The 22,056-nt window shown below is 31.3% G+C and overlaps 1 non-coding gene across 1 annotated transcript; it reads left to right on the top strand.

Annotated features, from left to right (window-relative positions):
* Positions 1-309: 309 nt before the first annotated feature.
* Positions 310-417, top strand: LOC131170972 (small nucleolar RNA R71). The gene has a single exon (XR_009141732.1). It is a non-coding gene; the product is annotated as a small nucleolar RNA R71 (small nucleolar RNA).
* Positions 418-22,056: the final 21,639 nt, after the last annotated feature.

Here is a 22,056-nt window from a genome sequence, read left to right as displayed (position 1 = left end):
ATGATGATGAACTAACCAAAATACTCGGATCTTCCATCTTCTTAGCAAGGACATTTGTAAGTGCATCAAACTTTGCATTAATCATGTTGAATGGATCAAGATCATACATTCCAGTGACTTGCCTTTTGAGTTGGAGCTGGTCCTCTTGGACTACTCCAAAGATGAGTATTCTTTGCAATTTTCTCCAATAGCTCATAAGCTTCATCTTCATGCTTCATAATAAATTCCCCTCCTGTTTGAGCATCAATAATCCCTCTGATTGCAGGAGTGACATTTGTGTAAAAATTCTGGTTTATCATCCATTTTGGAATGGCATGATGTGGGCATAATCTCTCTAATTCCTTCCATCTCATCCATGACTCATATAAAGTTTCATCTTCTCTTGGTCTGAAAGCTATCATTTGATTCCTCAACTCTTGAGTTTTTCCAGGTGGAAAATATTGTGCAAGAAATGCATCAGTGAGTTGCTCCCAATTTGTAATGGAGTTGTGAGGTAAAGAGTCAAGCCAATCCAATGCTCTATCTTTCAAAGAGAACGGGAATAGCTTCAATCTTGATGCATCATCTGACACTCTAGGTTGTTTTTGCATGTCACAAATCATAGCAAACTTCTTCAGATGAGTATGTGGATTTTCAGAAGGATGCCCTCCAAATTGAGAATTCTGAATCATTTGAAGGACTCCAAAATCCATCTTGTAACTATTTGCATCAATTCTTGGTCTTGCTATACTCTCTCTCAAGTCATCAAAACGTGGAAAAGAATGATCCATCATACTTCCCCTAGGCACGTTTGCATTAACAACTTCTTCTCCTTAGGCTTCATTTTCATTGTTTTGACCATTTCCAGCATTACCAACACCAATTCTAATTCTTTCATCAGCCATGTCTGCTTCAATTTCGGTTTCTCTCAAAGCTTCTTTCCTTTTTCTGGTTTCTTTCTTGTTGGCTTTACAAAATTTCTCAATTTCAAGATTGAACAATAAGGATGTGTCACTTGTGCTTCTAGCTCTTCTCATAAAAGATTAAAAGTACCTGAAAAAGAACAAACAAACACAAAATAAAAAGATAACAGAGAAAATAAAACTAAAATAATCAAGAATTCAATCTTAAACAAATAACTCCCCGGCAACAGCGCCAAAAACTTCATGTGGCCCAACCGCAAGTGCACGGGTCGTACAAGTAATACAGTAAAGATATCGTTCCCACGAGGAGTTGTGTTAATGATTGAATTTTTGATATAAAAAGTTGACTAAATTGAACTATTCTTGAAATTAAGGTAACAAATTGATGGGTATTTGAGTATGAAATCTATATGATCAAAATTAATAATCTATCCAACAATGTGTTAATTAAACTAAAATTGCATCAAATTGAAAGAAGCAAGTTGAAATATGGCAAGATTTTAAAATGGCAAACAATTAAATTCAATTGAAAATTAGCAATGATAAAAAGGCGATTCCGGAATTCGGGATTTCATATTCGAGCTATTTTGGGATTTTTAATTGGTTATCCAATCTTGTGAAACTTATGGGTTTTAAGGAGATTAATTCTTAAATCCTTTGAATTCCCTTTCGAGTGAGACAAAGAGTGCCTTAATCAATCTAATCCTACTTTCGTGGACTTAGAATTAATTAAGACCCATTAAGTTCTTTAATTAATCTGTGAATCCTCTTAATCCTTAACCTATTTCTAAGTCTAAGTTAATTAAGTCCAATTTCTTGATTATCTATCACAAGGCCTTCTCCTTTCGGTGCTTCAACCATGGATTAAGAACATCACTTAATGGGATCCTACACTAAGCATGTCATTAAGCACACAAGAAATGAATAAAACTCATTAAGACCACAAAATATGGATTACCCAATCAAAATTCACAAAATATCTCAAATATTACAACCCTTACTCCAGAATCAAAGGTAAAACTACTCACTATCCATAATGCTTATAAGATATATTGAGTTTAAATGGAAATAAAGCTTTAATCTAAGCTAAGGAATAAGAAATTAAACACTAGAAATGTAGAAAAATGTAAGGAAAGAAAGAAATCTGCAAATCTTGGTTGAAAATGGTGTGGAAGGTGAAAGTGTCTCCTCAAATTCTGCCTCTCTTCTCCTTTCCTTTTCTGCTCCTTTTTCCTCCCTCTCTAAAATGGGAAAATGAGACTATTTATAGTATTTTTCTGACATGGAGCCCTAAAATGGTATGTTCTAGGAGAAATTATCTGAGGGAATCTTACACGACTCATTAATGAACTCTTTATGGGATCAGATAAGTGGATCGCATAAGTTATGCATCCCTTATGCGATTTTCACTGATTTTGGTTCACTTATGCGAAACTGCATGACTTGGTGCATAGGCTATGCACAATTCCGTGAAGGTGCATAAGGGAGGCGAGAATGTGCATAAGCTATGCAGTCTCCTTATGCACATTTCGGCAGGTATTGGAACAGTGATTTTTCTCCTTATGCAGATCTGCATAGCTTATGCGGCAAGTTATGCACAATTTGGTCAATGCATATTTCAGCTTGAAAACTTGTTTTTGACATCTTTGGCTGTAGAAGTCACTCCTCAATGGCAAAATTTCTCTTCAGTCCTTCAAAAACACCATTTTTCCTACAAAACAAAGTAAAAGATTACAAATTAATCCAAAATTGACAATTATGAAAAACTAACTAAATAACTAATGAAATTAGCTAAAAGTGACTAATAATCAAATAAAATGGCTATGAAATTAAACCTAAATGATTATGCAAAATGTATGCATCATATGGCTCTATAACATACCCCACTATGTGGTTTACCACAAGTTTCACAAAGTCGATCCAACAGTGTATTTCTGGGTGTCTGCTGAGTTTGCTGACCGGATCGGGGTGGTTTCTGTCCAAAAGATCCACCTCTACCCGATTCGCGTGAGTTAGATCCTTCAAAGTATTTCCTCTTTCCTGACCCACTATCAGGAACTTGATCAGTAATTTTTCCAGTTTTCTCTTTCTCTTCTGCACCCTTTTTAACTATTCCTTCATTCTCAATTCTTTCTAGTTCCAGGGCTTACGATATTAGCTCTGAGAAATTCTAGTGTCAGAACCCCACAACTTGTATTCTCATACTAAGCCTTAACCTGGCCTCAAAACGTTTACATCTATCTCTAGGAGTGGTAAGCAGATTTTATGCATAATGACTCAATCGAGAGAAGTCTCTTTCGTACTCTGCTACTGTTTTATCCTCTTGCTTCAAACTCAAAAACTCTTGCAGATTTATATCTACATAGGTGTCGGGGACCCATTTCTGTCTGAATTCCCTCAAGAAGTCTGCCCATGTGAGGACTGGTGGCTCTACCAGGCTATGGGGGATGGTCTTCCACCATTCATATGCATCCCCTTGCAAAAGTGAAACTGAATGTTCAAATTTTAATTCTTTAGCACATTGAAATTTTCTAAAAACCCATTTCATTCTCTCTAACCACTGTTCTGCTTCTAGTGGGTCCACTGTTTGTTTAAACTCAGTAGCCCCAAACTTCATTAACTTTTCATACTGTCTTACTGGGGGCTATGGTTGTGTTGTAAGGGCTTGTGTCTGGGCTGGTGTTGGCAGGTTCCTAGCCATTTATTGAAACAGCATAGCCATCTGTTATACAAACTGAGTAGGAAACTGCGGTGCTTGAGGAGGAGCTGGAGTGGCTGACCCACTCACATTCTGGAGTGCTGGGGCTTCCCCTTGTGCCTCAGCCTTAACAGATTGTTCTATTGAATGATCTCCTTCTTCCATTCCGATTCCAAAAATTTTCTACTTCCTGATAACAAATACAAGGAGGTTGACCTCCGTTAGTGCATATTCATGATGTAAATATATCATATGTATCAATTTAGGACACTTGAGCAGTTGTACTTATCAAAGGAAATATTCACATGCATAGTCAAAATTCATTTCAAAACCATGCTCTGATACCACTAAAACATGTCACATGCATAGTCAAAATTCATTTCAAAACTATGCTCTGATACCACTAAAACATGTCACACCTTACCCCTCTGTAAGGCATAACACGATCCCATAGTATACTTAATAAATTATCGAACTTTGCTTATCGCTAACCCATTAAATACACTACAAGGGATTTTAAAACAAATTTTACTTCTTTTGAAGGTGGCAAAAACTTTTGGTAGGAATTAAAAACTTTTATTTGAAGTTAAACTACATATCAAATTTTCAATCAATTTAAAGTTTCCACAAATTTTATAAAAATTTCGGCAGAGTGCTGTTTATAATTAGGAAAACCAGTTCTTCAAAACTTGTGAAACACTCTCAATAATTTCATTTCTCAACTCCAACCTCCAATATATTTTCAAATCAATACAATTCAACCAAATTTCAATTCAAAATTCACAACTCAAAATTTTTTTAAAATAATTCGATAAACTCATAAACATTGCATTAAATTAAATTTACATACACAATTTAATTTACAAACATAAAAATCCAAAAGATAATATTATTACAATTTACTGTACAACTGCTCAATTTTACATTAATACATACGACACTAAACTATTTACATCAAAATAAACTACAAGGATATCAACAAATACCCGTACAAAAATCTTCAAGTTGTGATCTCCTATTACTGTAGCAGCTTACTCTGCTGCTATGTCCTTTTCCCTATCTGCGATAGCAAAATTAAGCTGTCGCTGAGTAAATTTTACTCAGTGGTGCACAATAAAAATTTAAAAAGCTGAACATTAACCATTCATTGCCAAATCATAATTTAAATATTACACAATCACATTTCACAATTTTCAAATCACATTTACAACAAATCACAATTTAAATATTTCATAATTTTCAAAGCTCAATATAACACTAATTTGATCAAACAATTTAATAAACACAGTGTTGCCAATCAATAACACAACTTAGGCCATGACACAAAATTTCCAAATATGTCATGTTATACACCACGACAAGGCAAACTCACCCCACTAATCGAAATCAATGAGGGAGGTAGCTTGCTAGCTAATGAGTACTCATCCAAACTCACCTCAGATTGGCAAGCTAGAGAGGGAGGAAAATGATCAAATATCAAACTCAACCCCACAAGTGGAGGAGGAATATAGTAAGGGACTGTCATGCCAAATGTGAATCAAAAATAATTTCAAATCACAACATTTAAATATTTCATACAAACCACAAATCACATTTTATCTCAAAATTTTCATTTACAAAGTAGGCAACACAATAATTTTCAATTAAAATTTCTAAAGCCAAAATAATTAAAAACTATTCATATTACATACTAAATCAAATTTCAATAAGAAATACTTAAATAAGTTTATTGTGCACAAACCTCGTAATTTGTCTTTCCTTATTTCACTCCTGTCGATTCCTTTCCTCAGAAGGCCCTTTTTCCACTGAAGCACACAATTAAGATGTTTTAATATTTATCCAAATTATGTTTAACCATAATTTTAGCAATTGAAAGTTGCATTTAAACTTGACATATATAATCCCATAAATTGAGTTCTTTGTGTTCTTGATTATGGTGGTTACTATTCATTTGACGATTTGGTTAAAATATTGACTTTTCCACACTAAATAGGTATATCAATTCTCATTACACCCACATACCATATTTTGAGTGCCTAATTTGTTGGTCATGGTTGCCATTTCAATTTCTAAGTCTCCTAAGAGAAAATTCAATTTTTCATTTTTGGTGCCCTGTTTTGCACTGTTCTATTGGTCTGGTTATCGTGGGAATTTGGCTAAGTGTTCTTCACTAAAGTTATTCCTTATTGTCTTATCTTTAATTTTCTTTTTGAATCACTCCATTCGAAGTTTTGTATCCCAAGATATGGGCATTTTACTAAGGCTGGCCGGATAGGTGTTACCCAGAATTTCTTGGCACTTTATTGGTTCTGGCAGTTTTGGACAACTAATTTTTTGTGACAATTTCACTTGGTTATGGGAAAAATGTGGGTTGGTATTCTTCAGGAAAGTTTTAGTGCTATATTATACCTTTTCAATGCCACAAAAATCAAGTCATTTGGACCTGTCCAGCCCAAGTTATGGCCAAATGAACAAACACTGTTCATTTGGTCATTTTGGTACAGTGGCAGTGCATAATATCCGGATTTGACCTAATTGTTCACTATCTAAATGTCATTTTCTGGGCATGGTCTCGAAATGAAAATTGTGTCTTTATATGTTTAATTTCATTCCCGATTGGCCTCACACCAATTGGATTGGTAAAATTTCAGTTTTAGTCTCTCAAAGGGACCTAAGTCAAACCGCCAGATTCGGTCCCTTCACTAATCCGAATTGCACTTTAGTTTCACTCATTCAAACACATCCCAAATGACTCCAAATGACCATTTCAAACCTCAATTAGGTTCCATTACATCAATTACCAATTTTCTCTAAAGTTCTACTTGCCCTTAACCCTAATTCATATAATTTGCTACATTTTACAAAATTAAAGTGTATAAATCTTATCAACTAACTTATTCAAGCTCATCTACACCATTAATTTCATTAAAACATCATGGACCCTAGCATTCCTCATGCTGGCCGAATTTAGGATTTACCATTCCCACATGATTCTTTCAATTTTCCCAAGCAATTTCACTTATTCAACCTCAATTCTAAACTTATAAACTAAATTAAATTAAGAGAGAGAACTTACTTGATATGGAGCTTTCCTAACCTCTTGCTTCTTCAATTTTTTTTTCCTCCAATTCTTTCTTCTAAACTTCTTACCAAGGCTTAGTTACTAATTTTCTTCAAGAAAAGAAGGGAATTTAGGGTTTAGAAAAGCTTATCATAAGGTTTCATGGTGAATTGAAAGAAAATAAAGAAATGAGGGAGAGACATGGACGGCACTTGAAGAAGACAAGGGAAAAAAATGATTTTCTTTTTGTTTTAATTGTCTTTTATGTGATAATTATCCCATAATATCAAATTTTGAAAATTAGAAATTATTGCATAATACACACCTCATGATGATGTCATAATACTTTTTCTTTTTGCATTTTTCATCTTCTTTTTCTTTTCTTCCCCTAACTTCTTCACTTTAAATCTAATTTTCATAATTTTAATTTCCTCCATTTTAATGGACATTTAGGCCATGAGTCACCTATAAGGGTGAATTGACCAATTTGCCCCTTGCTGGTCTGATTCAATTTTCCATTAACACTGTATTTCTTTCAGAATCCTGACCTAATTATTTGATCTGGTTTTGCGCCTTTTTCTATGATTTTCACATTTTCTCTAGCTTCTCAATTTTTCCTAAGACTACAGTGTCACAATGTCTCGTATGAATTTAGGGTTACAGTTGACTTCGTAGTCACTTCCTGGTAAGATCACCCATCGCTATAACCCCCGACTCATTTAACCATTGTGCTTGGATTTCTTCATTTCTATTTTCCCTTCTTATAATTGTTATTTATTTTTATCTATGACTTTTTTGGATTTCACAGATATAACTCCAGACATTTTGACTATCCAGGCAGACATCAGGCGCCGAAACAGTAGACTGTATAGGAGTGTCCAATGTGAGAGCATTGCAACTTACTTCTCCTTGTCTATCCCAACTTCGCTTTCTACTGAAAACACACAAGTAGACTGTTTTAATACTCATCCCAACTATTGCCAAAACTTATTTCATAAATGTCTAATGCCTCCCTAAGTTAGATTGGCAATTTTCAAAGAGTTTTGAATTTTGGACATCTTGGTGTCCTAATCTTTAAACGAAATTTTTATCTAGTTCCCATCATACTTTGATGAGGTGTTCATCATGGAAATTGTTCATCTAGGTCTTAAATTTATTTTTCTTTTTGAATCACCTAATTTAGAGTTGTGTAGCTCAAGCTATGACCAAAACAGTAATTACTGTTCACGTGAGCTGATTCTAGTAGATTTGGTGACTTAAATTTGTCTAACAATTTGATTGAGTTAACCTCATAATTTGGCCGTACATTCTTCATATGAAATGTTCTACTATGTTTTAAGTTTCCATCGGTTTAAGAATCACCTAAATCAAAGTTTTCTAAAGAAAGTTATGGGCATGCAAAAATTACTATTCACATGACTGTTCCAGTTTTGGTAGATTCATCGACTTAACTTTGCTCAGCAATTTGGTTGGGTTAAGTTCATAATTTGGCTTCAAGTTCATCATATGAATTGTTCTACTATGTTTTAAGTTTCCATCGGTTCAAGAATCACCTAAATTGGAGTTTTCTAGAGAGAGTTATGACTATGCAAATTTTACTATTCACATAGTCAATTTGTAGATTTCCAGATTTTGGCAGATTTGGTGACTCAATTTTGCTTAGCAATTTGATTGAGTTAAGTTCATAATTTGTCCTTAAGTTCTCCATATGAAATGTTCTAATATATTTTAGGTTTCCATCAGTTCAAGAATAACCTAAATTGGAGTTTTCTAGAGAGAGTTATGACTATGCAAATATTATTGTTCATATGGTCAATTTGCAGATTTTCAGATATTGGCAAATTTGGCGACTCAACTTTGCTTAGCAATTTGATTGGGTTAAGTTCATAATTTGGCCTTAAGTTCTTCATATGAAATGTTCTACTATGTTTTAGGTTTCCATCAATTCAAGAATAACCTAAATTGGAGTTTTCTAGAGAGAATTATGACTATGCAAAATTTACTGTTCGTGTAGTTCAAATTCTGTAGATTCAGAATTTCACTTCTAGTTTCAAGGTTCATTTAGGGCAGCTTATGGTCATTTTCTGGTAGGGCATCTTCATGAAAATTCTAGCGCTATGTCTTAAGTTTTATTTCCAATTGGTTTCACACCAATTGGAGTTGTGTAGCTCAACTTATGAGCTGCCAAGCACACTGAACTCAGTGTGCAGAAATTTTGCCTAAGGTTCAATTTTCATTTCTTTAATTACTTTCACTAACAAACCTCAATTCACATTTAATTCATCCCAAATGATCCCAATTTAACATTAAATACATCAATGGCACTTTCTAGCACAAAACTCCCAATTTTCCAAAACCCTAGTTTGGAATTTCCCTATCCCTACAACTCCATCAATTCCTTTCTTCCAATTAATGTCAATTCTCATTCTAGGAACTTCAATGACCATAATTTGTCATTATAAATACTAATTACACTTCATACAATGAAAGCCCCAATTTCCACATGAACCCTAATCTTTCATAAATTAATTTATGCAAATCTCATGCAATCTCACTACCCCAATCATGCAATCGCACTACCCCAATCATGCATACTACTTCAACTAAGCTTGATTTCATTATCAATTTCATTCAAATACATCAAACCTTAAGCTTTCTCCAAGTTGGCCAAAAACCCTAGTTTAGGTTCCATGCATGATTCTCATGCTTCCTCATGAAATTTTCCCATAATCAAACTTAATTCAAAGCTTGTACAACTAATCTAGCATGAAAAGAAACTTACCTCAATTGTGACCTTCCCAATCTTCAATTTCTTTCAAATCTCTTATTCTCCTTACTTTTAATCTCTCAATCAAAGATTAATTTGATGTTCTCTACTAATTAGATGGAAAACCCATAGAGAAAAAGTAAGGAATTGAGTTTTGAGAATGGGTGTCAATGGAGAAAGAAGGAAGAAGAAGAAAGAAAGAAAGAGAGAGGTAGAGGGAAGGGGGGCCGGCCAAAATGGGAGAGGGAAGAAGGCATATTTCCTTTTTATATTTATCCTAATTTTTAATTTATTTAAATCATTTTAATTAAGTTGTCCAAAGCCCATTGGTCCTAAAATTTTAATTAGGTTAAAATGGAATTAAAATTCTAGTTTTCATTTCTTCTATTTTCTTTTCACTTTATACTTGAATTCTTTTCCTAAAAAAAAAATTATTTCATAATTCAATTCATTAATTTCATTTAATTTAATTTACATTTTGGTCAAAAGTCAACTCTTGAGGTGAATTGACCAAAATGCCTTCATCGGGTTTTAATCACTCTTTTTCATAGTCCCCGATAAGTTCTTAGGTTTTTTGTTCACTTGAATTTTTATTGTGTCTATCTCAATTAATTTTTCTTTTTATTTTTGATTCTCAAGGTGTCTTTGAATAGTACTAGTCACATACCAAAAATGGTACTATTCATAGCTTGGAGGTTCGAGGTATTACAAGAAAGTTTGGAAGTCACTTACCTAAATTGATCTTCTTCCAACCTTCCAAAACTTTTTAAATTTCTCCTTTCTTTCACTATCAATCTTCCTACCAAGGCCAAACAGCAAGACTTTACTTTGGTGACTATAAAATTTATGAAATAAAACTAGGGTTTTAAGGGTTTGAAGTGGTCATGAATGGAGGAAATGAAAAGAAAAGAGAGAGAGAGAGAGAGAGAGAGAGAGAGAGAGAGAGAGAGAGAATAGGTAAGCCGGATGGAAATGGGAAGAAGATGGAGGAAATTTCTTTTAATTTTGATAATTAATTGACTTGTCTTATGTTAATAGGTTACAATTTTAATTAGGTCACAATTATGTCATGCTTAGGTCATAAAAGTAATTAAATTTTGAATTTTCATTTCTTTTTTCTTTTCTTTCCCTACACTTATTCATTTTTAATTCTTTTTTCGATAGTTTAATCTCACACAATTTAATAGACATTTAGGTCAAAAGTCACCTCTAGGAGTGAATTGACCAAAATGCCCCTCATCGGGTTATAGTCCATCTTCTAATAATTCCCAATGAGTCCTCAAATTCTGATTCACTTATTTGTGCTTGTTCTCTTTTTATTTTCATGATTTTCTAGTTCCCAATAGTTTCACAATTATGCCTTAACTAAGGATGTCATGGGGTCCCACACGAATTTAGCATACTAACTGAGCTCGCAGTCGCTTCCCATGTAGGTCACTCATCGTTGTGACCTAGCCTCATTTAACCTATTGGTGCTCTATTTCTTTTATTTTCATCCAACCTCATTTGGTTCTTATTACTTTTGTTTATGACTTCTCTATAAAATTTAAGTTTAGTTCCACACATTCTAGTTGTCCGGACAGACACTAGTCGCCGGAACAGTAGAATATACGGAGTACTTAGTATGAGGATGTTACATATTTGCCATGTGAATTTAGTGTCTTCGAGGGCACATACATTGATTTGGTGAAACAAATTCATTTAAAGGTGTGGCCTCTAATTCCTTTATTAATGATGAAGGTTGTGGCACCCCACATCATGGTATCTACTCTTCTATGTTCTACTCTATTTTAGAGCTTCAAAACAGAGATTAGAGAGAGAGAGAGAGAGAGAGAGAGAGAGAGAGAGAGAGAAAGAGGAAGTTAAACCATGGGCTGTAAATTACAATGCACATTCATGATTACCAACATGAAATTTACAAAATAAGAATAAAATTACAATAAACTCATCAATTTAGTTTACTTTGTATCACATGAACAAAAACTAGCAGGCTGAGATGAGATGCATTTGGGAATATTGCATTTGGATTTTGTTTATGTGAATTAAATGCCACCAATCCCTACTTTGCACTAGTAACAAGAATATGAGATGAGATGCATATTTTCTCAAATAAGTTGAAAGAAAGGAAATAAAAAAGCAACTCCATAAAACTATAAAGAGAAGGATGGGGATTTTGGCCAAACGAGTGTCATTTTTATGCAGCTAAGGTGCCAAGTAAGCAAAGAAACTCATCTTCACTTGCTCCTTAATGCGTGTATATTACTTTTCTACTTAGTGCATGTATATTACTTTTTTGCTAACTGTGTAATTTTATGCTTATGTGATATATTTTTTCTATGATAAAGAGTATGATGGGTTACTAAAATAGTTCAAGTATCTAATAGATAAAAATATAATAATACAAGTATCTGAGAATGTATTTGACCTAATAGAGTTTCACATTTGAATGCCATTTGTTGTTCTAAAAATGGATTATAATTATCAAGAACGGCAAATAGGGTCATTCAATTTACTAGATGTCTAAATATGCTAGGGCAATTGTGTAAGTTTGAATATGTAAATTATTTCATAATATTCATAAGTTGTATATTAGTTACAACATTAACTAGTGAAGTCATGATATGGCATTCAATTAAATATTGCTGCAGTTTCTTTTACCTGAATTTTCCTTCTCTCAAATGTTTTTCTCTAGCAAAGAAATCAGATTACATAAGTAAACTTAAAGGAGGGTGTTCTGGATAAGTAGGAAAGGAAATTTGGAAACACTTTTTGGTTGACCATTAAGTCTGAAAATTCAGGTTTTATTGGGATTAACAGATTTTTTTTTTTTTCTTTTTTTTTATTAGGCTGCGTGCTTGAAATAAAAAACATTAAAAAAAATTTTCTATCATTGATAATATTTCAATAGTTGAATATTTTACTTTTAACATTAAAAACAAATATATATTGCTGAAATATTCTTTTTTAAGCAAAATATTCCATCTTTTTATGTTTTAATATATTTTTATAGTAATCTATAATAATATATATTACAAATATTAAAAAAATATAGAATAAAGAAAAAACTTTATTATGTTATTATAAATTTAAATCATACATAATGAAACTTCAATGAAATATGTTCTCAATTGTAATAAATTATCATCATCATCGTGATCATCAATATATATATATATATATATATATATATATATATATATATATATATATATATATATATATATATATATATATATATATATATATAATCTTGAAGAAATTAAAATATTATTTATTTATTTATTTGTTCATCTTGCTTCCAAATTTTAGTGCTGCTTGAATATACAATTCATCATATACTGTTAGCTTTTCTAGACTTATCTCCTTATTTGAAAATTAAAATTTTATAAAAATTTAATTTAATTAAATTTTTTTCATCATGAAATGAAAAATTTTATTTTTTTAATAAAAAAATTTATTTAAAAAATAAAAATTAAATATAATTATATGAAAATTTAATTTAATTTCTTTTTTATAAATAATTTATTTTAAATGAAGCCTATATGATATAATAATTATATGTTTTTCATCGAAGATTATAAGAGCATAAAAAATAACCTCTAAATTTTAAAATAATAATAATTATTATATTCACTCATTTTTAACTCTTTATTTAAAGTATAAATTATTTTGAACATTTTATAGTGTCAATGGATTTTAATTTATTTTTATTGCAAAATATTATGAAAGTAAAAATATTAAGTCAAAGTAAATATGAGATTAGAAAATAATATAAATAAAAATATTATAATAAATATTTAAATCACAAATATCATTATTAGGTTACTGCTTCTATCATTTAGAAAGGTACTCATTATTTTTATTTTACCTATTAAATCATAATTTTTTTATTATTTAGTTTTAATAATTTTCAAAAATATTATTAAACTAAAATATTAATGGGAATATGATTTTTAATTTAATTTATTTAATTATTATAATAATATAATAATTATTTTTATTATGCAAATGCATTGGGTGAAAATATATAACATATACCTAAATTAATTAATCTAATCCTAATAAATTATTTCATCTAATAATACACTAAAGGTCATAAAAATCCAAGTCAATCTTGAATTTACTTTCTCACTCCAAATCAAATTTAATCGGCTATCTGTCCACTTAATTTTTTTTTTTACTTTTTTTTTTGTTTTTAATAGTTTTATTGGTGAAAATTGTTTTGTTATTGTTATTAATATTGTCTAGAATTTTTAATTTTAGTGATATTATTGAAGATTAACCTCGGATCTATAATTTCAATTAACTTTGTGTTTCTAGGATATGAATTAAATTAATATTTAATTAAATAAATCATATTTCATTTTGAATTTAAATTCAATTAATATGTTTATAAATAATATTCAATTACAGATTGAATTCTAATTCAACTAATACATCTAATTATAATTTATTTTAATTTAAATTCTATTAAATTAATATTTAATGCTACTTAAATAATAAAATAATTAATTTTTTATAATTATATAAAATAAATAATTAATTTAATTTTAATATAAAATAATAATTAAATTAATAATAAATAGAAATAAATTAAATAAAATAGAAATAAATTAAATTAATAAATAATTTAATAAATAATAAATAAAAGAAAAAATATATATAATATAAATAAAATATAAATATAAATAAATATATATAATAAATATATATTATATCATATTATAATATAATATAAATATAAATTAATGATATGATGATGTTTCTATTAGTATTATCATGGCATGAGAAATGACTTAATCTCTATCATATGACTTGCATGTGATGGATGAACATTTAGATAATATCTATTTTTGTTATATATTATAAGAGTTAAACTATTAGAGCTAAACTAAACTTAAATGAATCAATTAAATTTACGAGAATTTATTTAACTTTAAAAATAATTATCAGAGATTTAAGATGATAAACTAAATTAATAAAAAATTATTTAATTTTAAAAATAATTATTATGAATTTAAAAAGATTAGTTAAATTGATAATAATTTATTTAATTTTAAAAATAATTATCAAACACTTAAAAAGGAATTTTTACCTTTGTTAAATGGGAGAGGCTACAATTGTTTTTTTCAATTCAAAATCATGGTTTTCTCTTAAACAAATGGCTCCCTCTACATAATTTTTACTTTTCACAATAAAATAATGGGAAGGAATTATTCAGTATACATGGGATAATAATAATAATAATAATAATACATCTTATTCTCAGTAAAAAAATAAAAATAAAAAAAAACATCTTGCTCTAGAACCCTTCTCTCTAGAACCCTTCTTCAACATTTACAATTCTGAATTTATAATAATATATGGATATAAATACTAATAAAAACAAATAAATAAGTAACCATCACCATCAACTTTACGGAATATATATATATATATATATATATATATATATATATATATATATATATTATGATGTCAGAAACCTGCGTAGACCAATTTGAAGAAACGGATCCCAGGATGTATAGGTAGTCGAAGAAAGTGAATTTTTTTTTTCGGGGGGTAGCCCTTCTCTCTTGGGACATGCCCTGCTCTGTTCTAAAATGTTTCTTCGTGGTTTTGTTTCCCTTGATACTTTCTCTCTGAACCTTGTTGTCAACGACAATCTTTTCAAAGTTTTTTCCACAGGTTTCATACACCCACCCACCACAGCCACCGTAAATACTTTTTACCTAACCATCCGTATTCCCCTCCAATACCATTACTCATATGCTCTGTACCACATTCCTATCACATCGCCGAACCTCACAAATAGCCTTTACTCTTATCCTAATATATCAAACCTTGTGGAGTCGATTACCGAGCTGATACAGAAAACCCAAGCATTGAACTGCCAGGGTAAGACACTTCAGCTAAGCTTAGAAATAGAAGTGGAGGGCCAGTTTAACGATATGGTTCTAGCAGGCAAACTTGCAACTTGGAAAAAATTTAGTGTTAATACACTACAAGCAGCTCTTCTTAACTCCTGGAAAACTAGCTAAGATTTCCAAATCATTCTCAAGAAACCAAATTGCTTCATTTCTTGTTTTGGCAACCAAGCAGATGCACAATATGTCTGGGACACCAGACCTTGGTGTATCCACAATCAGCTTTTATCCCCACAGAAATGGCCTCCAGACATCTCTTATGAGGAAATAAATTTTGACATATCCCCTTTCTGGATTCAAGTCCATGATTTGCCCCCAAACCAGATCAATCTAAGCAATGCAAGGACCATTGGGAATATGCTGGGAGAATTCATGGAATGGATGACGACAAGCAAGAAAGTGTCCAGTTCAGAACGTACCTTCGAATTAAGTCAACGCTGATATTACCAAGCCCCTCATACCAGGTTTTAACAACACAAGGAAAGATGGAAGCACTTACTGAGTTGGTATTCGATATGAAAGAATCCCTGATGTTTGTTTCAACTGCTGATTGATTGGGCATATAGACCGAAACTGCATCCAGCCAAAGACACCCTTGAAGATGGAAGATCCACAAAACCAAAAGCCTAGATTTGGTCCATGGCTTAAAGCAGCATCTCCCAGAAAGCCCCAAAGCCAAAATCATGCGAAAGTAGACAAAGATTCCCAGCGGGGAGCAAACCCGAAGCCAGAAATCCAAAAACTGGCAATTGTCAATCAGGTGAACACCATGAGTGAAGAATTTACTACAAAAGAATGGAGCCCAACGGTCACAGATGTGTTGAACGTACCCCCTTTTAGAAGCTCTCCGGCCAATAATGTCGCTCCGGCGTTCTCACAACCTCCCATGCCTCTCAATCAATGCATGCAACTAGATTCTCCCCTAAAAGGAAAAACCTCAGAAGATAACCCAGTTGACCCTGAAAATTGCTTTTTTCATGCTTCCTCGAGTCATGTGTCAACTTCGAGCAACATAACCTGCAGATCCGAAGATATTTTTCCAGCGGATCAAATTCCCATCTTGTTTCAGGAGTATCTTTCTACCATGAGGTTAGGCGAAGTCAATACTAAATCCTTTTTCCAACGGTTTCCTTCTTTAATTAGGCACTTCCAAACAGCGACAATGAGCACCCATCTTTCGGATTATGAAGGTCATCAAGCTACTGATAAGAAGAAGAAAGGGTTAGTTAATGCTGTATCAGCTTCACACCTTTCACTAAATCTCTCTAACACAGTCATAAGCCCAGAATCCTAAACACCCAGACCCTCATCCTGGCCCACTAAAAAACAATCCAACAAATTCCCTAACCCTTAAAGATTTTAAATTGCAACAAAGGATCTAGCACAACAAACAGGCCCAATTTCTAGACTTTTGCCATCCCATCTCCACACCCACTGGGGTCTTGGGTTTAGAAGTTTTCCTAACCTTAGACCAGCTCATCAACATCGCCTTTTTCCTACTCCCACCAAAGACACACAACCCTCAAGAGCCCACTGAACACCATAAAGATGACACATTTGATTCCAATCCTATGGCCACAAAACCTTTGCACAAATGGAAGAGGCTTGCAAGGGAAAAGGCCATTTCAACATCTAATGTCGCTATCCGAGAAATATTATCAGATGAAGAGGTCGGCCAAGATGACAGAGACGAGAAGGATTCCAATTTTCACAAAAGAGGAAGGGATGAGGGAAAAGAAAAAATATCGCTCTGATGAAGCTTCTTTGACAACCAACTCAACGGCGGGACCTGGTCACCAGGCTTGCTGAGAGCCATGAATCTTTTAAGATGGAACTGCCGAGGGCTTGGCAACCCTCGAGCAGTGTTAGCTCTTAAAGAGCTACTAAAAAACAATAAGCCAAGGATAGTGTTTGTTATGGAAACTCTCATTCAATGTCAGAGAATTGAAGCAGTTAGAATTAAGATTTGTTTGTTTTGCAGTGGACAGATTAGGGAGAGGGGGAGGCCTAGCTGTCTTTTAGAACAATGATTGTCACCTCAATGTCATTGGCTTCTCACAGCAAGCTCAAAGGGACACAAAGGTTTCCCAACAAGCTAAAGAATAATTGAAATCCTAAAACCATGCTTTAAAAAAAAAAATGCTAAACTAGTTATTTGTGCTGGTTAGTTGTTCCTCTCATGCTTGGGCCGTATATGTTTGCTGCGGTATGACATGATTGTGTGATGCTACTTGCGTACGTTGGATCTGTTTTCCTCTGTACTTTGTTTCATTTGGTCTGTGATTCTTGGGGAGAAATATGACACGTTTTATTTAATTTTATACGTGTTTTTATCAAAATTATTGAATTTTAATTTTTTTTAATAAAATTTATTAAATTTGAATTTAATTTTTTTTAATAAAATTTATTAAATTTTAATTTAATTTTATAAAATTATATTTCTAAAAATAAAAAAATTTTAAATTAATTTATTGATTTATTAATTATTTTATAAAAAAATAAAAAAAATAAGTTGAGTAAGTAATAAAACAGATAGAAACATCATCCTATCACTAATATTTTATTTTTCATTAAAATAAAAATTAATTAAATAAACCATTCATCTAGTTTAAAAATATCATATAAATCACCACTGAAATGAAATATTTTTTACTATAATAAACATAAAATTTATCAATATACTGTTATATTGTAGCAGAATATATTAAATTTCTGTTGATAAAATAACAAAACAAGTAATAATGGGTCCTATATTAAGCAAAAACACCTACAATATTCAATAATTTATTGCTCCTCGAGCCATCAACGAAGTCGACGAAGTCTGCTTTGATGATATATAAACATAAACGAACGAGAATGGCCGATTATATTACAAAAATTCATTGTTATTACCAGTCGATTTAATTTGATTGTAAAAATTGATTGCTAATAACAATCGATTTACAAATCGGATATTAAGTTTAGAGTATTTCTTTTAAAAAGCTCCAAATTTACAATTAATTTCTTGTCCATTACTATTAGCAACTGATTTTTACAATCGACTTAAATTGATTGTTATTAATAACTGATAATTAGTTATTAAATTTTCTCCAAAAAAATTTTTGTCTAATTTTTTTTTATTATTATTTACAAGTGATTTGTGAATTGTTTGCTAATAGTAACTGATTTTGTAACCAAATGAAATTGATTAATATTAGCAATTGATTTTCCAACCAATAATTTGTTGCAAAATCTGCCCCCAAAAATTCCTGTTTATTTTTTTTTCTTTTTAACTAATTTGTGAATTAGTTAATATTAATAACCGATTTTTGCAATCAATTGAAATGAGTTATTATTAGCAGTCGATTTTGCTAGTAATTGCGAATTTATTGCAAAATTATCCTCAAAAAGATTTCCGTTCAATTTTTTAAAAAAAAAATTAAAAATTGACTAAAATTGGTTACTAATACGTTTATATAAAAAAATTAGCTCAAGTGTCAGTGAGTTATCCCAAATTCAATCGCACCCCATAAATTATTAATATTTATCATATAATTATATTTACTTTACGAGAATAAAAAAAAAATCAAAAATCTCACCGACCGATTTAGTTCGTCCGATAATTGCCTTTTTCAAATAGTATCTTATAGGATCAGAGCTGATCACATCTCAAACTGAATTAAAAAAAAAAGAATGTATTTTTGAAAATTTTTTAAATTTATTAGAAAGGAAAGACGTAAAATGGCTTTTTTTTAATGTATGCACTGAGCTTAGTAAAATTGATTTAAATGAAATGAACAACGAGTGAATTAAAAAGAAATATTTTTCTTAATTTTTAAATTTATTAGAAAGGAAAGGCATGAAATGATTTTTTATATATGCATTGAACTTAGAAAATTTGATTTAAATGAAACCAACCACAAGTGAATTAAAAAAGATTTTTTTTTTTCTTAATTTTAAGCTTCTTAGAAAGGAAAGACATTCATGTATATATGTGTGTGTGAACTGAGCTTAGAAAATTGATATGAATACTTTTTTATGTATGCACTGAATTCAGAAATTTTGATTTAAATGAAATGAAACCACGAGTAATTAAATTGAAAAGGAATATTTTTCATAATTTTTAAGCTTATTAAGAAGAAAAGGTATGAATTTTTTTTTTTTTTATGTAACTAAGTATAACACCCTCACTTTAGATAGTCTGTATGTTTTACTATTCCGGTGACCAATGTCTGTCCGGACAGCCTGAATGTCTGGAGCTATAATTAGATTAGAGTGAAGAGCCACAAAAAAATTCAAATAAGTATAAGAAAAATTAAGAAAAAATTTTAGAAATAAAATACAATAAAGTTAAAATAAGCCGGTGCCCCAGCGATGGGTGATCCTAACAGGAAGTTACTGTCTTCGCAGCTAGTAGCCCTATACCTGAGAGAAATTTCGTGAAATAATTTTTGGGACTCCAAAGAAGAGTCATTGAGGTTTCGATGGCATTAGAATACCAAGAAAATGCTTAGAAAAATTTTTAAATCGGTGCAAACAATTTTAGTCTGTTGAGCAAAATGAATGGCATTTTGGTCATTTCGTCTTCAGAGATGATTTTTGACCTACTTGTCCAAATAAGTAAATAATTATTATGACATAAAATATGAATAAATATTGCTAAAAATTAAATTGAAAATGAGTAGTAAGGAAAAGAAAAGAAATGAAGGTAAATTTGATTTACTAAGTAAGCATAATGTCATTATTATGCCCTCCACCAATCAAAACTTAACAACCACTCTTAAAGCAATTAAAAAGGAAAAAAAATGAGTTAAAATGAAGAACCATTTTCTTGTTCATCTTCTTCAACAACCGATCTCCCTCTCTTCTACTCTCTCACCATTTTGTTCAACTTCTCACTAAAAAATTCCTTGATAATTCACCCTAAAATCCTAAATTTGCTTCATTAAAACTTCTCCCCATACCTTAAATCACTTCTAGGCAGCCATTAGAAGGGAGAAATCTTGAAGATTAGCAAGCTTAAGCGGGAGCGCTAACAAGGTTAGTGTCCAACCACTTCTTCTTTTTTTTTTTTTCTATTAATTCATGTTATGGGGTTGAATTATGTTGATAAGTGTAAGAAATTTGTAAAGAAAACCCCTCATATGATTCACCCAAATTTCGGCAGCCATGGTCATCTTAGGGTTATTGTTATTTTCTTTGATATAAATGAGCATGTAGGCTGCCCTTAATGTGAATGTAACACTTAAACCATTAAATTATAAGTTTAGTGCAAGAATTAGCACTTTGGAAATTTAGGGTTAGGGTTTTGAAACTCAAATTTGAGGGTTGATGCAATTGAACATAAATTAATGTTGTAATGGTCAATTAGTGACCATTTGGCTATATTTGATGAGGAATTGAAGTGATTTGTGCTAATGGAATTGAGGTTAGACATGCTGCCTTAGGTGACCTGCAGGGTTGGATGTGAGTCCAGCACGTTTGGGCAGCTGTAACTTGAGTTGTATGAGTTTAATTGGTGCAAGGCCAATTGGACATGAAATTAGATACATAATGGCACAACTTTGATGAAGAAACCATGCCCATAAAACCACAATAGATTGACCTAAAAATTGACCAAATCTGGGTAACACACATTCTGCCTGGGCAAAATGACCAAATGAATACTATTCATTCATTTGATTATAACACAGCGTAGAAAGGTCCAATTGACCTGAAATTTATATTAATGAAAAGCTTAGACAATTTAGAACAACTTTCATGTAGAATACAAACTCAAATTTTGGACTTAACCAAATGAAATTGCTAGTCAAAATTGAGCTACCAAATCTGGCAGAACCAGGATTGCCCAGAAATTTTGGATAAATGGTAATTCGGCTAGTTATGGTAAAATAGCCATAACTTGAGCTACAAAACTCCAAATGGAGTTATTCAAAAATGGAATTAAAGATGACACATAAAGGTACAATTTTTATGAAGAGAATTTTGTCAAATTTCTACTGTATAAATGACCAATAGAACAATAAACTTAGTGCTTGAAATCTGAAAATTGTAAATAACCAACACTAAGCTTTGAAATAGCATTGGCAATCAATGCCAACAATTTTAGAATGCAAAATGTAGTATATTGGTGATATTAGAACTGATATACCTATTGTCTATAAAAAAAAGTCAACATTTTAGTTGACTAATGAAATGAATAGTAACAATTGAACTTCAATTTCAAAGAATTGCATAATTAAAAGTGTAATATGTCCTAGTAGGCCTAGTATGATTGGTTTGGATAGGTTTGCATACCAATAGGGTTTTGCTAGCAGTACTGCATATGGCATCATGCCATTCTGTGATTCATGGCTTAAGTGGTCATTCTGTGATTTTATGGCTTTTAGCCATTCTGATACTATTGTAGTACTTGGCCTTGTGCCTAATATTTATTACAACTTATTAGTTGTTCTGTTGCACACCGAGAGACACTATGTGGCCGATGGTGTAACGGCCCGAGGTACTTGATACCCAGTACTACTTTACTCGTTTATCCAATCCAGTCAACTGGTATAGGTTACTTGGGCAACCAAAAATAAATGTGGATAAATTTTAATCAGTTATTAATATAAAAAGTACCAAAATAATAACACTACAAATAATTACCAGAAACTTGTCCATATGAAAAAAAATCAACATACATTCTATTTGTTTGCTTCTTTTTAGCTCTTTTTATTTTA

The sequence above is a fragment of the Hevea brasiliensis genome, chromosome 11 (genome assembly GCF_030052815.1).
Source record: "Hevea brasiliensis isolate MT/VB/25A 57/8 chromosome 11, ASM3005281v1, whole genome shotgun sequence".
Taxonomy (NCBI): domain Eukaryota; kingdom Viridiplantae; phylum Streptophyta; class Magnoliopsida; order Malpighiales; family Euphorbiaceae; genus Hevea; species Hevea brasiliensis.
Note: the sequence above shows the minus strand (reverse complement) of the source record. Positions and strands in the feature narration are given on the sequence as shown.